Source organism: Anolis sagrei, chromosome 12 (genome assembly GCF_037176765.1).
Source record: "Anolis sagrei isolate rAnoSag1 chromosome 12, rAnoSag1.mat, whole genome shotgun sequence".
NCBI lineage: Eukaryota > Metazoa > Chordata > Lepidosauria > Squamata > Dactyloidae > Anolis > Anolis sagrei.
In genome coordinates, this window is record NC_090032.1 from 18008374 (window position 1) to 18027609 (window position 19236).

General features: G+C 41.6%; 1 protein-coding gene across 2 annotated transcripts in view; it reads left to right on the forward strand.

Moving 5' to 3' along the window:
- Positions 1 to 1353: 1353 nt before the first annotated feature.
- GAL3ST3 (galactose-3-O-sulfotransferase 3) overlaps positions 1354 to 19236 on the forward strand; it is a 47369-nt gene continuing 29486 nt past the window's right edge. For both annotated transcript variants that reach the window (XR_010910396.1, XM_067472497.1), the window contains exon 1: positions 1354 to 1747. The gene's annotated coding sequence lies outside the window, so the exon portion shown is untranslated. The remainder of the gene's footprint in view (positions 1748 to 19236) is intronic.

Here is a 19236-nt window from a genome sequence, read left to right on the forward strand (position 1 = left end):
GAGAGAGAGAAGGGGAAAGGGAAGGAGAGGAGGAGGAGAAAGAGAAGGAGAAAGGGAAGGAGAGGAGGAGAGAGAGATAGAGAGGAGGAGGAGGAGAAAGAGAAGGAGAAAGGGAAGGAGAGGAGGAGAGAGGGGTAGAGAGGAGGAGAGAGAGGAGGAGAAAGGGAAGGAGAGGAGGAGAGGGGGATAGAGAGGAGGAGGAGGAGAAAGAGAAGGAGAAGGAAGGAGAGGAGGAAAGAGAAAAGGAGAAAGGAGAGGAGGAGGAGAGAGAGAAGGAGAAAGGGAAGGAGAGGAGGAGAGAGGGGTAGAGAGGAGGAGAGAGAGAAGGAGGAAGGGAAGGAGAGGAGGAGAGGGGGATAGAGAGGAGGAGGAGAAGAAAGAGAAGGAGAAAGGGAAGGAGAGGAGGAAAGAGGGGTAGAGAGGAAGAGAGAGAGAAGGAGAAAGGGAAGGAGAGGAGGAGAGAGGGGTAGAGAGGAGGAGAGAGAGGAGGAGAAAGGGAAGGAGAGGAGGAAAGAGGGGTAGAGAGGAGGAGAGAGAGAAGGAGAAAGGGAAGGAGAGGAGGAGAGAGGGATAGAGAGGAGGAGGAGGAGAAAGAGAAGGAGAAAGGGAAGGAGAGGAGAAGAGAGAGAAGGAGAAAGGGAAGAAGAGGAGGAGAAGGGGATAGAGAGGAGGAGGGGAGAGAGAGAAAAGGAGAAAGGGAAGGAGTGGAGGAGAGAGGGATAGAGAGGGAAGGAGAGGAGAGGAGGAGAAAGGGATAGAGAGGAGGAGGAGGAGAGAAAGAGAGAAGGAGAAAAGGAAGGAGAGGAGGAGAGGGAGAAGGGGAAAGGGAAGGAGAGGAGGAATAGAGAAGAGGAGTAGAGCGAGAGAAGGAGAAAGGGAAGGAGAGGAGGAGTAGAGCGAGAGAAGGAGAAAGGGAAGGAGAGGAGGAGAGAGGGATAGAGAGGAGGAGGAGGAGAAAGAGAAGGAGAAAGGGAAGGAGAGGAGAGGGAGAGAAGAGAAAAGGGGAAAGGGAGAAAGGGAAGGAGAGGAGGAGAGAGCGATAGAGAGGAGGAGGAGGAGAGAGAAAAGGAGAAAGGAGAGGAGGAGGAGGGATGGAGAAGGGGAAGGGATAGAGAGGAGGAGAGAAAGAAGGAGAAAGGGATAGGGATAGAGAGGAAGAGAGAAAGAAGGAGAAAGAGAAGGAGAGGAGGAGTAGAGAAAGAGAAAGGGAAGGAGAGGAGGAGAGGGATAGAGAGGAGGAGGAGAAAGAGAAGGAGAAAGGGAAGGAGAGGAGGAGGAGAGAGAGAGAAAAGGAGAAAGGGAAGGAGAGGGGGAGAGAGAGGAGGAGGAGAAAGGGAAGGAGAGGAGGAGAGGGAGAGAGAAGGAGAAAGGGAAGGAGAGAGGGATAGAGAGAGAGAAAGATGCGTCCGCATTCCGCCGCGCCGCCCTCCCTCTCTTAACACCCTCCCAAACCCGCGTCAGGACCAGGCGCACGTGTGAACGTCCTCGGAGGGAAGGAGAGAAAGGCAGGGAAGGAGGGAGGGAAGGAGGGGGCGCCTGCGTGCTCTCCCGGGCGTCCTCCCCCTCTCTCTGAGCCTGCGCCTGGACCCAACCGGCTGCTGAGCCTCCTGCGCCCCCTCCCTCCCTCTTTCTCTCTCTCTCTCCTTCTTCCTCTCCTCCTCCTCCTTCCCTTTTCCCCTTCCCTTCTTCCCCGCCGCATCCCCAAAGGCTGAGACGCAGAGCAGCAGAAGGAGGGAAGAAGGCACAGGTGCGTCTGGGGGGGGGGGGGGGGGGTCTGCAGTGCCTTCCAAGGGGGGTCAATGGGGTGCAGATCCAAATAGCCCCCCTCTATCTATACCTTCATCTCTAGATCTCTGTCTCCTTTCCCAGAAGGGAACCCAAAAGGAAGGGGTGCTTGAGGAGGGGGATTTGGGGGGACACCTTTAAGGGCCGGACCACCCTCAGCCCCCCAAGGAGGGGGACCTTTTAGGGGGGCCAAAGGGGGGGGGAGATGGCTTAGGAAGGGTTTGCAATGGGAAGAGATTGGGTGACATATTGGGGTTTGCAAGGAGAAGGGATGGATGGGATTTGGAGGAGTTTTGGGCTTTGCAATGAGACCAAACTGGATATGGAAGTGACCATTCTGAAGGGAGTTTTGGGCTTTGCAATGAGACCAAGATAGATATGGAAGTGACCATTCTGATGGGAGTTTTGGGTTTTGCAATCAGACCAAACTGGATATGGAAGTGATCATTCTGATGGGAGTTTTGGGGTTTGCAATGAGACCAAGATAGATATGGAAGTGACAATTCTGATGGGAGTTTTGGGGTTTGCAATGAGACCAAGATAGATATGGAAGTGACCATTCTGATGGGAGTTTTGGGCTTTGCAATGAGACCAAGATAGATATGGAAGTGACCTTTCTGATGGGAGTTTTGGGCTTTGCAATGAGACCAAGATAGATATGGAAGTGACAATTCTGATGGGAGTTTTGGGGTTTGCAATGAGACCAAGATAGATATGGAAGTGACCATTCTGATGGGAGTTTTGGGCTTTGCAATGAGACCAAGATAGATATGGAAGTGACCTTTCTGATGGGAGTTTTGGGCTTTGCAATGAGACCAAGATAGATATGGAAGTGATCATTCTGATGGGAGTTTTGGGTTTTGCAATGAGACCAAGATAGATATGGAAGTGACCATTCTGATGGGAGTTTTGGGTTTTGCAATGAGACCAAGATAGATATGGAAGTGACCATTCTGATGGGAGTTTTGGGTTTTGCAATGAGACCAAGATAGATATGGAAGTGACCATTCTGGTGGGAGTTTTGGGTTTTGCAATGAGACCAAGATAGATATGGAAGTGACCTTTCTGATGGGAGTTTTGGGCTTTGCAATGAGACCAAGATAGATATGGAAGTGACCATTCTGGTTGGAGTTTTGGGTTTTGCAATGAGACCAAGATAGATATGGAAGTGACCTTTCTGATGGGAGTTTTGGGCTTTGCAATGAGACCAAGATAGATATGGAAGTGACCATTCTGATGGGAGTTTTGGGCTTTGCAATAAGACCAAGTTAGATATGGAAGCGGCCATTCTGATGGGAGTTTTGGGCTTTGCAATGAGACCAAACTGGATCTGTAAGTGACCTTTCTGATGGGAGTTTTGGGTTTTGCAATCAGACCAAACTGGATATGGAAGTGATCATTCTGATGGGAGTTTTGGGGTTTGCAATGAGACCAAGATAGATATGGAAGTGACCTTTCTGATGGGAGTTTTGGGCTTTGCAATGAGACCAAGATAGATATGGAAGTGACAATTCTGATGGGAGTTTTGGGGTTTGCAATGAGACCAAGATAGATATGGAAGTGACCATTCTAATGGGAGTTTTGGGCTTTGCAATGAGACCAAGATAGATATGGAAGTGACAATTCTGATGGGAGTTTTGGGCTTTGCAATGAGACCAAGATAGATATGGAAGTGACAATTCTGATGGGAGTTTTGGGCTTTGCAATGAGACCAAGATAGATATGGAAGTGACCATTCTGATGGGAGTTTTGGGCTTTGCAATGAGACCAAGATAGATATGGAAGTGACCATTCTAATGGGAGTTTTGGGGTTTGCAATGAGACCAAGATAGATATGGAAGTGACCTTTCTGATGGGAGTTTTGGGGTTTTCAATGACACCAAGATAGATATGGAAGTGACCATTCTGATGGGAGTTTTGGGCTTTGCAATGAGACCAAGATAGATATGGAAGTGACAATTCTGATGGGAGTTTTGGGCTTTGCAATGAGACCAAGATAGATATGGAAGTGACCATTCTGATGGGAGTTTTGGGCTTTGCAATGAGACCAAGATAGATATGGAAGTGACCATTCTGATGGGAGTTTTGGGCTTTGCAATGAGACCAAGATAGATATGGAAGTGACCCCTCTGATGGGAGTTTTGGGTTTTGCAGTGAGACCAAGATAGATATGGAAGTGACCATTCTGATGGGAGTTTTGGGTTTTGCAATGAGACCAAGATAGATATGGAAGTGACCATTCTGATGGGAGTTTTGGGTTTTGCAATGAGACCAAGATAGATATGGAAGTGACCATTCTGATGGGAGTTTTGGGTTTGCAATGAGACCAAACTGGATGTGGAAGTGGCCATTCTGATGGGAGTTTTGGGCTTTGCAATGAGACCAAGATAGATATGGAAGTGACCATTCTGATGGGAGTTTTGGGCTTTGCAATGAGACCAAACTAGATATGGAAGTGACCATTCTGGTGGGAGTTTTGGGTTTTGCAATGAGACCAAACTAGATTTGGAAGTGACCCCTCTGATGGGAGTTTTGGGTTTTGCAGTGAGACCAAGATAGATATGGAAGTGACCATTCTGATGGGAGTTTTGGGTTTTGCAATGAGACCAAGATAGATATGGAAGTGACCATTCTGATGGGAGTTTTGGGCTTTGCAATGAGACCAAACTGGATATCGAAGTGGCCATTCTGATGGGAGTTTTGGGCTTTGCAATGAGACCAAGATAGATATGGAAGTGACCATTCTGATGGGAGTTTTGGGCTTTGCAATGAGACCAAACTAGATATGGAAGTGGCCATTCTGATGGGAGTTTTGGGCTTTGCAATGAGACCAAACTGGATATGGAAGTGGCCATTCCGATGGGAGTTTTGGGCTTTGCAATGAGACCAAGATAGATATGGAAGTGACCATTCTGATGGGAGTTTTGGGCTTTGCAATGAGACCAAGATAGATATGGAAGTGACCATTCTGATGGGAGTTTTGGGCTTTGCAATGAGACCAAGATAGATATGGAAGTGACCTTTCTGATGGGAGTTTTGGGCTTTGCAATGAGACCAAACTGGATATGGAAGTGACCATTCTGATCGGAGTTTTGGGCTTTGCAATGAGACCAAACTGGATATGGAAGTGACCATTCTGATCGGAGTTTTGGGGTTTGTGATGAGACCAAACTGGATATGGAAGTGACCATTCTGATGGGAGTTTTGGGCTTTGCAATGAGACCAAGATAGATATGGAAGTGACCCTTCTGATGGGAGTTTTGGGGTTTGCAATGAGACCAAACTAGATATGGAAGTGACCATTCTGATAGGAGTTTTGGGGTTTGCAATGAGACCAAGATAGATATGGAAGTGGCCATTCTGATGGGAGTTTTGGGCTTTGCAATGAGACCAAACTAGATATGGAAGTGACCCTTCTGATGGGAGTTTTGGGTTTTGCAGTGAGACCAAGATAGATATGGAAGTGACCATTCTGATGGGAGTTTTGGGTTTTGCAATGAGACCAAGATAGATATGGAAGTGACCTTTCTGATGGGAGTTTTGGGCTTTGCAATGAGACCAAACTGGATATGGAAGTGGCCCTTCTGATGGGAGTTTTGGGCTTTGCAATGAGACCAAGATAGATATGGAAGTGACCATTCTGATGGGAGTTTTGGGCTTTGCAATGAGACCAAACTGGATATGGAAGTGGCCATTCTGATGGGAGTTTTGGGCTTTGCAATGAGACCAAGATAGATATGGAAGTGACCATTCTGATGGGAGTTTTGGGCTTTGCAATGAGACCAAACTGGATATGGAAGTGACCTTTCTGATGGGAGTTTTGGGCTTTGCAATGAGACCAAACTGGATATGGAAGTGACCATTCTGATCGGAGTTTTGGGCTTTGCAATGAGACCAAACTGGATATGGAAGTGACCATTCTGATCGGAGTTTTGGGGTTTGTGATGAGACCAAACTGGATATGGAAGTGACCATTCTGATGGGAGTTTTGGGCTTTGCAATGAGACCAAGATAGATATGGAAGTGACCCTTCTGATGGGAGTTTTGGGGTTTGCAATGAGACCAAACTAGATATGGAAGTGACCATTCTGATAGGAGTTTTGGGGTTTGCAATGAGACCAAGATAGATATGGAAGTGGCCATTCTGATGGGAGTTTTGGGCTTTGCAATGAGACCAAACTAGATATGGAAGTGACCATTCTGATGGGAGTTTTGGGCTTTGCAATGAGACCAAACTAGATATGGAAGTGACCATTCTGATGGGAGTTTTGGGATTTGCAATGAGACCAAGATAGATATGGAAGTGACCTTTCTGATGGGAGTTTTGGGGTTTGCAATGAGACCAAATTAGATATGGAAGTGACCATTCTGATGGGAGTTTTGGGGTTTGCAATGAGACCAAGATAGATATGGAAGTGGCCATTCTGATGGGAGTTTTGGGCTTTGTAATGAGACCAAACTAGATATGGAAGTGGCCATTCTGATGGGAGTTTTGGGCTTTGCAATGAGACCAAGATAGATATGGAAGTGACCATTCTGATGGGAGTTTTGGGGTTTGCAATGAGACCAAACTAGATATGGAAGTGACCATTCTGATGGGAGTTTTGGGCTTTGCAATGAGACCAAGATAGATATGGAAGTGGCCATTCTGATGGGAGTTTTGGGGTTTGCAATGAGACCAAGATAGATATGGAAGTGACCATTCTGATGGGAGTTTTGGGTTTTACAATCATACCAAACTAGATATGGAAGTGACCATTCTGATGGGAGTTTTGGGGTTTGCAATGATGACAAACTAGATATGGAAGTGACCATTCTGATGGGAGTTTTGGGGTTTGCAATGAGACCAAACTGGATGTGGAAGTGACCATTCTGATGGGAGTTTTGGGCTTTGCAATGAGACCAAGATAGATATGGAAGTGACCATTCTGATGGGAGTTTTGGGGTTTGCAATGAGACCAAACTAGATATGGAAGTGACCATTCTGATGGGAGTTTTGGGCTTTGCAATGAGACCAAACTAGATATGGAAGTGGCCATTCTGATAGGAGTTTTGGGCTTTGCAATGAGACCAAGATAGATATGGAAGTGACCTTTCTGATGGGAGTTTTGGGGTTTGCAATGAGACCAAGATAGATATGGAAGTGACCATTCTGATAGGAGTTTTGGGCTTTGCAATGAGACCAAACTAGATATGGAAGTGGCCATTCTGATAGGAGTTTTGGGCTTTGCAATGAGACCAAGATAGATATGGAAGTGACCATTCTGATGGGAGTTTTGGGCTTTGCAATGAGACCAAGATAGATATGGAAGTGACCATTCTGATGGGAGTTTTGGGCTTTGCAATGAGACCAAGATAGATATGGAAGTGACCTTTCTGATGGGAGTTTTGGGGTTTGCAATGAGACCAAGATAGATATGGAAGTGGCCATTCTGATGGGAGTTTTGGGCTTTGCAATGAGACCAAATTAGATATGGAAGTGGCCATTCTGATGGGAGTTTTGGGCTTTGCAATGAGACCAAGATAGATATGGAAGTGGCCATTCTGATGGGAGTTTTGGGGTTTGCAATGAGACCAAGATAGATATGGAAGTGGCCATTCTGATGGGAGTTTTGGGGTTTGCAATGAGACCAAACTAGATATGGAAGTGACCATTCTGATGGGAGTTTTGGGGTTTGCAATGAGACCAAGATAGATATGGAAGTGACAATTCTGATGGGAGTTTTGGGGTTTGCAATGAGACCAAGATAGATATGGAAGTGACCATTCTGATGGGAGTTTTGGGCTTTGCAATGAGACCAAGATAGATATGGAAGTGACCATTCTAATGGGAGTTTTGGGGTTTGCAATGAGACCAAACTAGATATGGAAGTGACCTTTCTGATGGGAGTTTTGGGGTTTGCAATGACACCAAGATAGATATGGAAGTGACAATTCTGATGGGAGTTTTGGGCTTTGCAATGAGACCAAGATAGATATGGAAGTGACCATTCTGATGGGAGTTTTGGGCTTTGCAATGAGACCAAGATAGATATGGAAGTGACCATTCTAATGGGAGTTTTGGGGTTTGCAATGAGACCAAGATAGATATGGAAGTGACAATTCTGATGGGAGTTTTGGGCTTTGCAATGAGACCAAACTGGATATGGAAGTGACCATTCTGATGGGAGTTTTGGGCTTTGCAATGAGACCCAACTGGATATGAAAGTGACCTTTCTGATGGGAGTTTTGGGCTTTGCAATGAGACCAAGATAGATATGGAAGTGACCCTTCTGATGGGAGTTTTGAGGTTTGCAATGAGACCAAGATAGATATGCAAGTGACCATTCTGATGGGAGTTTTGGGCTTTGCAATGAGACCAAACTGGATATGGAAGTGATCTTTCTGATGGGAGTTTTGGGCTTTGCAATGAGACCAAACTGGATATGGAAGTGGCCATTCTGATGGGAGTTTTGGGCTTTGCAATGAGACCAAACTAGATATGGAAGTGACCATTCTGATGGGAGTTTTGGGCTTTACAATGAGACCAAACTGGATATGGAAGTGATCTTTCTGATGGGAGTTTTGGGCTTTGCAATGAGACCAAACCGGATATGGAAGTGATCTTTCTGATGGGAGTTTTGGGCTTTGCAATGAGACCAAACTGGATATGGAAGTGATCTTTCTGATGGGAGTTTTGGGCTTTGCAATGAGACCAAGATAGATATGGAAGTGACCATTCTGATGGGAGTTTTGGGCTTTGCAATGAGACCAAGATAGATATGGAAGTGACCATTCTGATGGGAGTTTTGGGCTTTGCAATGAGACCAAGATAGACATGGAAGTGGCCATTGTGATGGGAGTTTTGGGCTTTGCAATGAGACCAAGATAGATATGGAAGTGGCCATTCTGATGGGAGTTTTGGGCTTTGCAATGAGACCAAGATAGATATGGAAGTGGCCATTCTGATGGGAGTTTTGGGCTTTGCAATGAGACCAAGATAGATATGGAAGTGACCATTCTGATGGGAGTTTTGGGCTTTGCAATGAGACCAAGATAGATATGGAAGTGGCCATTCTGATGGGAGTTTTGGGCTTTGCAATGAGGCCAAACTAGATATGGAAGTGGCCATTCTGATGGGAGTTTTGGGGTTTGCAATGAGACCAAGATAGATATGCAAGTGACCATTCTGATAGGAGTTTTGGGCTTTGCAATGAGACCAAGATAGATATGGAAGTGACCATTCTGATGGGAGTTTTGGGGTTTGCAATGAGACCAAGATAGATATGGAAGTGACCATTCTGATAGGAGTTTTGGGGTTTGCAATGAGACCAAGATAGATATGGAAGTGACCATTCTGATAGGAGTTTTGGGCTTTGCAATGAGACCAAGATAGATATGGAAGTGACCATTCTGATAGGAGTTTTGGGCTTTGCAATGAGACCAAGATAGATATGGAAGTGACCATTCTGATAGGAGTTTTGGGCTTTGCAATGAGACCAAGATAGATATGGAAGTGACCATTCTGATAGGAGTTTTGGGCTTTGCAATGAGACCAAGATAGATATGCAAGTGACCATTCTGATAGGAGTTTTGGGCTTTGCAATGAGACCAAGATAGATATGGAAGTGACCATTCTGATAGGAGTTTTGGGCTTTGCAATGAGACCAAGATAGATATGGAAGTGACCATTCTGATAGGAGTTTTGGGCTTTGCAATGAGACCAAGATAGATATGGAAGTGACCATTCTGATAGGAGTTTTGGGCTTTGCAATGAGACCAAGATAGATATGGAAGTGACCATTCTGATAGGAGTTTTGGGCTTTGCAATGAGACCAAGATAGATATGGAAGTGACCATTCTGATAGGAGTTTTGGGCTTTGCAATGAGACCAAGATAGATATGGAAGTGACCTTTCTGATAGGAGTTTTGGGGTTTGCAATGAGACCAAACTGGATATGGAAGTGACCATTCTGATGGGAGTTTTGGGCTTTGCAATGAGACCAAGATAGATATAGAAGTGACCATTCTGATGGGAGTTTTGGGCTTTGCAATGAGACCAAGATAGATATGGAAGTGATCATTCTGATGGGAGTTTTGGGCTTTGCAATGAGACCAAGATAGATATGGAAGTGACCATTCTGATGGGAGTTTGGGGCTTTGCAATGAGACCAAGATAGATATGGAAGTGATCATTCTGATGGGAGTTTTGGGCTTTGCAATGAGACCAAGATAGATATGGAAGTGATCATTCTGATGGGAGTTTTGGGCTTTGCAATGAGACCAAGATAGATATGGAAGTGACCTTTCTGATGGGAGTTTTGGGCTTTGCAATGAGACCAAGATAGATATGGAAGTGACCATTCTGATGGGAGTTTTGGGCTTGGCAATGAGACCAAGATAGATATGGAAGTGATCATTCTGATGGGAGTTTTGGGGTTTGCAATCAGACCAAGATAGATATGGAAGTGACCTTTCTGATGGGAGTTTTGGGCTTTGCAATGAGACCCAACTAGATATTGAATTGACCATTCTGATGGGAGTTTTGGGCTTTGCAATGAGACCAAATTAGATATGGAAGTGACCATTCTGATGGGAGTTTTGGGCTTTGCAATGAGACCAAGATAGATATGGAAGTGACCATTCTGATGGGAGTTTGGGGCTTTGCAATGAGACCAAGATAGATATGGAAGTGATCATTCTGATGGGAGTTTTGGGCTTTGCAATGAGACCAAGATAGATATGGAAGTGACCGTTCTGATAGGAGTTTTGGGCTTTGCAATGAGACCAAGATAGATATGGAAGTGACCATTCTGATAGGAGTTTTGGGCTTTGCAATGAGACCAAGATAGATATGGAAGTGACCTTTCTGATAGGAGTTTTGGGGTTTGCAATGAGACCAAACTGGATATGGAAGTGACCATTCTGATGGGAGTTTTGGGCTTTGCAATGAGACCAAGATAGATATAGAAGTGACCATTCTGATGGGAGTTTTGGGCTTTGCAATGAGACCAAGATAGATATGGAAGTGATCATTCTGATGGGAGTTTTGGGCTTTGCAATGAGACCAAGATAGATATGGAAGTGACCATTCTGATGGGAGTTTGGGGCTTTGCAATGAGACCAAGATAGATATGGAAGTGATCATTCTGATGGGAGTTTTGGGCTTTGCAATGAGACCAAGATAGATATGGAAGTGATCATTCTGATGGGAGTTTTGGGCTTTGCAATGAGACCAAGATAGATATGGAAGTGACCTTTCTGATGGGAGTTTTGGGCTTTGCAATGAGACCAAGATAGATATGGAAGTGACCATTCTGATGGGAGTTTTGGGCTTGGCAATGAGACCAAGATAGATATGGAAGTGATCATTCTGATGGGAGTTTTGGGGTTTGCAATCAGACCAAGATAGATATGGAAGTGACCTTTCTGATGGGAGTTTTGGGCTTTGCAATGAGACCCAACTAGATATTGAATTGACCATTCTGATGGGAGTTTTGGGCTTTGCAATGAGACCAAATTAGATATGGAAGTGACCATTCTGATGGGAGTTTTGGGTTTTGCAATGAGACCAAACTGGATATGGAAGTGGTCATTCTGATGGGAGTTTTGGGATTTGCAATGAGACCAAGATAGATATGGAAGTGACCATTCTGATGGGAGTTTTGGGTTTTGCAATGAGACCAAACTGGATATGGAAGTGGTCATTCTGATGGGAGTTTTGGGGTTTGCAATGAGACCAAGATAGATATGGAAGTGACCATTCTGATGGGAGTTTTGGGTTTTGCAATGAGACCAAACTGGATATGGAAGTGGTCATTCTGATGGGAGTTTTGGGATTTGCAATGAGACCAAATTAGATATGGAAGTGACCTTTCTGATGGGAGTTTTGGGTTTTGCAATGAGACCAAACTGGATATGGAAGTGGTCATTCTGATGGGAGTTTTGGGCTTTGCAATGAGACCAAGATAGATATGGAAGTGACCATTCTGATGGGAGTTTTGGGTTTTGCAATGAGACCAAACTGGATATGGAAGTGGTCATTCTGATGGGAGTTTTGGGGTTTGCAATGAGACCAAACTGGATATGGAAGTGGTCATTCTGATGGGAGTTTTGGGGTTTGCAATCAGACCAAGATAGATATGGAAGTGACCATTCTGATGGGAGTTTTGGGCTTTGCAATGAGACCAAATTAGATATGGAAGTGACCATTCTGATGGGAGTTTTGGGCTTTGCAATGAGACCAAGATAGATATGGAAGTGACCATTCTGATGGGAGTTTTGGGTTTTGCAATGAGACCAAGATAGATGTGGAAGTGATCATTCTGATGGGAGTTTTGGGCTTTGCAATGAGACCAAGATAGATGTGGAAGTGATCATTCTGATGGGAGTTTTGGGCTTTGCAATGAGACCAAGATAGATGTGGAAGTGATCATTCTGATGGGAGTTTTGGGCTTTGCAATGAGACCAAGATAGATATGGAAGTGATCATTCTGATGGGAGTTTTGGGCTTTGCAATGAGACCAAGATAGATATGGAAGTGGCCATTCTGATGGGAGTTTTGGGGTTTGCAATGAGACCAAGATAGATATGGAAGTGACCATTCTGATGGGAGTTTTGGGCTTTGCAATGAGACCAAGATAGATATGGAAGTGACCATTCTGATGGGAGTTTTGGGCTTTGCAATGAGACCAAGATAGATATGGAAGTGACCATTCTGATGGGAGTTTTGGGCTTTGCAATGAGACCAAGATAGATATGGAAGTGACCATTCTGATGGGAGTTTTGGGCTTTGCAATGAGACCAAGATAGATGTGGAAGTGATCATTCTGATGGGAGTTTTGGGCTTTGCAATGAGACCAAGATAGATATGGAAGTGACCATTCTGATGGGAGTTTTGGGCTTTGCAATGAGACCAAGATAGATATGGAAGTGACCCTTCTGATGGGAGTTTTGGGCTTTGCAATGAGACCAAGATAGATATGGAAGTGACCCTTCTGATGGGAGTTTTGGGGTTTGCAATGAGACCAAGATAGATATGGAAGTGACCATTCTGATGGGAGTTTTGGGGTTTGCAATGAGACCAAATTAGATATGGAAGTGACCATTCTGATGGGAGTTTTGGGCTTTGCAATGAGACCAAGATAGATATGGAAGTGACAATTCTGATGGGAGTTTTGGGGTTTGCAATGAGACCAAGATAGATATGGAAGTGACCATTCTGATGGGAGTTTTGGGATTTGCAATCAGACCAAAGTGGACATGGAAGTGACCATGCCGTTGGGAGTTTTGGGGTTTGCAATGAGACCAAACTAGATATGGAAGTGACCATTCTTATGGGAGTTTTGGGGTTTGCAATGAGACCAAGATAGATATGGAAGTGACCATTCTGATGGGAGTTTTGGGATTTGCAATCAGACCAAAGTGGACATGGAAGTGACCATGCCGTTGGGAGTTTTGGGGTTTGCAATGAGACCAAACTAGATATGGAAGTGACCATTCTTATGGGAGTTTTGGGGTTTGCAATGAGACCAAACTGGACATGGAAGTGACCATTCTGATGGGAGTTTTGGGGTTTGCAATGAGACCAAACTAGATATGGAAGTGACCATTCTGATGGGAATTTTGGGATTTGCAATGAGACCAAACTAGATATGGAAGTGACCATTCTGATGGGAGTTTTGGGTTTTGCAATGAGAAGCAATTAGCCGTCTGGCCATGTTACAGGAGCATTCTCTCCTGACATTTCAGCCACATCTATGGCAGGCATCTTCGGAGGTTGTGAAGTCTCTTGAAAACTAGGCAAGTGTACGATGATGTTTAGGATGGGGGAAAGAACTCTTGTCTGTTGGAGGCAACTGTGAATGTTGCAATTGGCCACCTTGATTAGCATTGAATGGCTTTGCAGCTTCAAATTCTAGCTGCTTCCTGCCTGGGGGAATCTTTGGTTGGGAGGTTTTAGCTAACCCTGACTAAGGCACTGCAGACTAATTCAGCCGAAGAAGATTTCTCGAGGCAGGAAGCAGCCAGGCTTTGAATCTGCAAGGCCATTCAATGCTAATCAACATGAGCAATGGCAACATTCACACTTGCCTCAAACAGACAAGAGTACTTTCTCCCACCTGGACATTACACACACACACACACACACACATATATATGATTTCTCGAGGCAGGAAGCAGCCAGGCTTTGCAGCTGCAAGGCCATTCAATGCTAATCAACGCGAGCAATGGCAACATTCACACTTGCTTCAAACAGACAAGAGTACTTTCTCCCACCTTGGACATTCCACAGATATATATATATGATTTCCCAAGGCAGGAAGCAGCCAGGCTTTGAAGCTGCAAGGCCATTCAATGCTAATCAAAATGGCCAATTGCAACATTCATACTTGCCTCAAATGGACAAGAGTCATTCCACATCTATCTATCTATCTATCTATCTATCTATCTATCCTCATATATATATATATATATATATATATATATATATATATATATATATGATTTCCCAAGGCAGGAAGCAGCCAGGCTTTGAAACTGCAAGGCCATTAAATGCTAATCAAAATTGCCAATTGCAACATTCACACTTGCCTCAAATGGACAAGAATCATTCCACATATATCTATCTATTTATCTATCTATCTATCTATCTATCTACCTATCTCAAATATATATATATATATGATTTCCCAAGGCAGGAAGCAGCCAGGCTTTGAAGCTGCAAGGCCATTCTGTGCTAATCAAAATGGCCAATTGCAACCTTCACACTTGCCTCAAATGGACAAGAGTCATTCCATATCTATCTATCTCTCTCTCATATATATATATGATTTCCCAAGGCAGGAAGCAGCCAGGCTTTGAAGCTGCAAGGCCATTCAATGCTAATCAAAATGGCCAATTGCAACATTAGCACTTGCCTCAAACAGACAAGGCTTCTTTCGGTGGGTTGTTGTCGTTTCTTCGGGCTGTGTGGCCAAGTTCTAGAAGCATTCTCTCCTGACGTTTCACCCACATCACTGGCAGGCATCCTCAGAGGTTGCAAGGACCCTTTCCTTTTCCCTGGAGAGCCCAAGATATATTTGCTCCCTGTGAATTATCATGTGTGTGTGTGTATATATATATATATTTCTCTACTGTACCTATTTGTAAGACTATGTCCCATTATCCCCAACGCAAGTGGCAGATGTGCCACATCTGTCCTCTGTTTGGATATGCTCATTTCCTGAACGATTGTTGGATAGATACAGATCACCGCGCGGCTTCACTTCAGGATATTATCCTTCTTTTATTGACCAAAGGGAACAGAAACAAACAAAGGACACGCTTTGCATGTCGATATTAACTCCAAACCCATCGTCCCCATTTCATAAAGGTGGGATAGGGAAGATCCTTCTCTTCTTGAAATACTATATATATCTATATATATAAATCTGTTAAGGGCGTCCAACGGGACAGCAAAACTCTACTCTCAGCTAGCAGTGGATGATGGGCTTTGTGTTTGGAGATATCTTGACAGAGTCTAAAGACAAAAAAAGTTGTTTAAACTTAATGAGAAACCAGGGGTGAAAAACTCAGGGAAACGTAATAACATTTATCATTGTCATCATAATTATTGTTGTTATCATTATGTTATCATATATTATTATTGTATTTATTATTATATTATAATAATATTTTTCTATCTTATTGTTATTATTATATTCTATATTATATTGATTTTTCTATATTATTATTGTATTTATTATTCTATATTACTTTTATTATTATCATCATAATTATTGTTATTATCATTATGTTATCATATATTGTTATTGTATTTATTATTATATTATAATAATATTTTTCTATCTTATTGTTATTATTATATTCTATATTATATTGATTTTTCTATATTATTATTGTATTTATTATTCTATATTACTTTTATTATTATCATCATAATTATTGTTATTATCATTATGTTATCATATATTGTTATTGTATTTATTATTATATAATAATAATATTTTTCTATCTCATTATTATATTCTATATTATTATATTGATTTTTCTATATTATTGTTGTATTTATTATTCTATATTACTTTTATTATTATCATCATAATTATTGTTATTATCATTATATCATTATATATTATTATATATAATAATATATTATTATATATTATTATATATAATAATATATTATTATATATTATTATATATAATAATATATTATTATATATTATTATATAAATATATTATTATATATTATTATATATCATAATAAATATAATATTTTTCTGTCTCTATATTATTATTGTATTTATTATTCTCTATTACTTTTATCATCATCATAATTATTGTTATTATCATTACTTTTATTATTATCAGCATAATTATTGTTATTATCATTATATTATTATATATTATTATATATAATAATATATTTATTATTATATATTATTATATATAATAATAAATATAATATTTTTCTGTCTCTATATTATTATTGTATTAATTATTCTCTATTACTTTTATTATCATAATTATTGTTATCATTATATCATTATATATTATTGTTGTATTTATTATTATATTATAATAATATTTTTCTATCTTATTATTATTATATTCTATATTATTATTATATTGATTTTTCTATATTATTGTATTTATTATTCTATATTACTTTTATTATTATCATCGTAATTGTTATTATCATTATTTTATTATATATTATTATTGTATTTATTATTATAATAATATAATATTTTATTCTATCGCTTTGTTGTTATTATTATATTCTATATTATTATATTGATTTTTCTATATTATTATTGTACTTATTATTCTATATTACTTTTATTATTATTATCATAATTATTGTTATCATCATTATATTATATATTATTGTTGTATTTATTATTATTATATTATAATAATATTTTCTATCTTATTGATATTCTATATTATTATTATATTTATTTTTCTATCTTATTATTGTATTTATTATTCTATATTACTTGTATTATCATCATAATTATTATTATCATTATATTATTATATATTATTATAGGTATTTATTATTATATTATAATATTTTATTCTATCCCATTGTTATTATTATTATATTCTATATTATTATTATATTTATTTTTCTATATTATTGTTGTATTTATTATTCTATATTACTATTATATTTAAGGTAAAGGTAAAGGTTTCCCCTGACATTAAGTCCAGTCGTATCCAACTCTGGGGGTTGGTGCTCATCTCCATTACTAAGCCAAAGAGCCGGCGTTGTCCATAGACATCTCCAAGGTCATGTGGCCAGCATAACTGCATGGAGTGCCATTACCTTCCCATAGAAGCAGGACCTACTCACATTTGCATGTTTTCAAACTGCTAGGTTGGCAGAAGCTGGGGCTAACAACAGGAGCTCACCCCGCTCCCCAGATTCAAACTGCTGACCTTTTGGTCAGCAAGTTCAGCAGATCAGTGGTTTAAACCGCAGCACCACCAGAGGACCTAATTATTATATTATTATATTATTATATATGATTAATGTATGTATTATTATATATTATTATAATATTATATTTATTATGTATGATTATTGTATTTATTATAGTATTATAATCATATATCTATATATATAAATCTGTTAGGTTGGTTCAACCGGACAGCAAAACTCCACAACCCCCCAACGAAACTGTACCAAAATTGCCATGCCCATAACACAACCCACAAGGTACAAACATATCTACTCAAAATGAAAAACAACACAACAACACACTCACAAAACGGCAAAACAACAAAACTCAAAAAAACCCAACGAAACTTAACCAAAATTCCCATGCCCTTAACACAACCCACAAGGTACAAACATATCTACTCAAAATGAAAAACAACACAACAACACACTCACAAAACGGCAGAACAACTGAGCATGCGCATTGGTGCGCAGCCGCAAGTTCCCTGGCACGCGCACACAGTCTTCCGGCCAACGTTCCCTCTGCGGAAGCCATGCCCACTCCAAGCCCCGCCGCGCCACTTCCCGCACACACACCCCCCTGCCACACGCACACACGCAACCCCACGCTCCATCACTCCCCCTGCCGCACACACACACGCAACCCCACGCTCCATCACTCCCCCCACCGCCACACACACGTGCGCAACCCCACTCCCCCCCCGCTGCCACACACACACACGCAACCCCACGCTCCATCACTCCCCCCGCCGCCACACACACACACGCAACCCCACGCTCCATCACTCCCCCCGCCGCCACACACACACACGCAACCCCACGCTCCATCACTCCCCTGCCCCAATCTTACCTCCTTTTTCTTCACGCCATGTCCAAACCCCACCCCACCCCTTCCCGCCCTGTCAAAATCCAGGAAAGACAGGAAGGAAGGAAAGAAGGAAGAAAGAGAAAGGGAGATAAAGAAAAGGGTTAAGGAAGGAAAGTTAGAGAAAGAAGGAAGAAGAAAAGGAAAGAAAAGAGAGACAGCAGAAGAGAAAGAAAAAGGGGGAAGGAAGGAAAGAGCTAGAGAAGGAAGAAATGAGAGACAGAGGGAGGGAAAGAAAAAGGGGGAAGGAAGGAAGGAAAGAAGGAAAGGAAAAGGGGAATAAAGGAAGGAAAGAGGGAGTGAAGGAAGGGCGAAGATGTAGAGAAAGAGGGAGGGAAGGAAAGAAGGAAAGAGAGAAGGAAGAAAAGAGACCAGAAGAGAAAGAAAAAGGGGGAAGGAAAGGAGAGAAGGAAAGAAAAAAGGGAATGAAAGAAGGAAAGAGGGAGTGAAGGAAGGGGGAAGATGTAGAGAAAGAGGGAGGGTAAAGAAAAAAGGAAAGAGAGAAGGAAGAAAAGAGACCAGAAGAGAAAGAAAAAGGGGGAAGGAAGGAAAGAGATAGAGAAGGAAAAGGAGAAGGAAAGATGGGAGGGAAGGAAGGAAGGAAGGAAAGAAGTAGAGAAAGAGGGAAGGTTGGCCATAGCAACGCGTGGCGGGTAAAGGTTGTTATTTCTATGATTATTATGATGCTATTATTCTTCCTCTGAGACCCTTTTAGGGGGAATGGGAGAGGTGTCAGGTCCCAGAGGCAATGCATTGCATTATTGTTATTGTTATGATGGTGGTGAAATAAAAGGAAATAAAAAGTGAAAGAAGGAAGCAAACAGGGAGGGAAGAAAGGCAAAGGAAGAAAGGGGGAGGGAATGAAGGAAAGAGAGAAGGATGAAACCAAGTAGTGAAAGAAGGAAAGAAAGAAAGAGGTAGAGAAGGAAGAAAGGAGAGAAAGGGGGAGGAAAAGGGGGAAGGAATAGGTAGGGACCTCTCTTTCATAATAGTCCAGATATCTACCTCAACTTTGATAAGTTTTACTATAGGCCACAGCAACGCGTGGCAGGGCACAGCTAGTTTATTATATATTATTATTGTATTTATTACATTATTATAATATTATATTTATTATATATGATTATTGTAT